Source organism: Equus quagga, unplaced genomic scaffold, assembly GCF_021613505.1.
Source record: "Equus quagga isolate Etosha38 unplaced genomic scaffold, UCLA_HA_Equagga_1.0 207034_RagTag, whole genome shotgun sequence".
NCBI lineage: Eukaryota > Metazoa > Chordata > Mammalia > Perissodactyla > Equidae > Equus > Equus quagga.
In genome coordinates, this window is record NW_025798889.1 from 1 (window position 1) to 1,090 (window position 1,090).

At 54.7% G+C, this 1,090-nt stretch overlaps 1 long non-coding RNA gene across 1 annotated transcript; it reads left to right on the top strand.

The window, feature by feature from the left end:
• The first annotated feature begins 208 nt into the window (after positions 1–208).
• On the top strand, positions 209–1,080 carry LOC124233600 (uncharacterized). The gene is made up of 2 exons (XR_006887108.1): positions 209–411; positions 917–1,080. It is a non-coding gene; the product is annotated as an uncharacterized LOC124233600 (long non-coding RNA).
• The last annotated feature ends 10 nt before the right edge of the window (positions 1,081–1,090 follow it).

Genomic DNA, 1,090 nt, shown 5'->3' on the forward strand with positions numbered 1-1,090 from the left:
TCCATTTCAGAGATGCACAGACAGGACACAGTGAATGGGATTAGAATCATCATCAGGAGGGAGGACTCAGGAGTGGGCATCCTGCTTGGCCAGGCCAGGGGATGCCAGCGGCCCACAAAAGGAGTCCTCTCCATGGCCTCCTCGTAGATTCTCCTGCAGAGCACTGCTGCCTGGAAAACGCCTTCTGTCTTCCACTCACCACGCTAACCTCCGCCCCATCAGAAATTTTCCTTCTGCTCAGTGATTGCCCCATTCACCTGGTTGGGAAACCAGAGGCGTAGCCGTTCTGGAAGTGAGCAGCTGCTCTGGCTGGCCTGAGGCCCCGGGCAGCTGGCCAAGCCCAGCTGCTATAAAAGGGAGCCAGCACTCAGCCCTGCATATCCTCTGTCAACTCTGTTTCAGGGAGACCAGGTGAGTGCGATCGTCCCTGTCTGCCCCACACTTTGGCCTTCCTTTAGGGAGGGCCAGGGAGTGGAGCAGCCTTTTCTGAGAGAGGGAGAGAAAGCTCAGGGAGGTCTGGACCAAAATCCAGAGCTCCTGGAGGAGGAGAGTGAGACAGGGACAAAGAAAAAGCCGAATCCTCTAGCATTTTCAGGTGAGGGCATATTCGTTTCCCAAGTTAGGCCCTTTTTGGGCAGAGGGAGAGGGCATAGGGAGAGTTAGCAGGCACTTTGAGAGAGAGAGTGTGTGTGTGTGTGTGTGTGTGACCCTAACCCCTCCCAACCGTGTATCCATGTGGTCCCTCCCATTCCCATCATAGCCGTAGCCATCACTGGGTTTTAGTTGTTAGGTGGTACAGGCCAGGACAAAGCCATGACTTGGGATATGAACCTTCTGAGTATGCCCCTAGTCTTCAGTCTGCTGTGGGCAGAGGCACCATCCCCACCCTGGAATCCCCATGTACTCCCTCTTACAGGCAGGGCAAATCCTTGGGCACCATGCTGACAGACCTGGAGAAAGCCATGGACTCCCTCATTGATGTCTACCACAAGTACTCCCTGGTTAAAGGGAATTACCACGCCGTCTATAGGGACGACTTGAAGAAATTGTTAGAGACAGAGTGTCCCCAGTACACGAAGGTGAGGAGGGG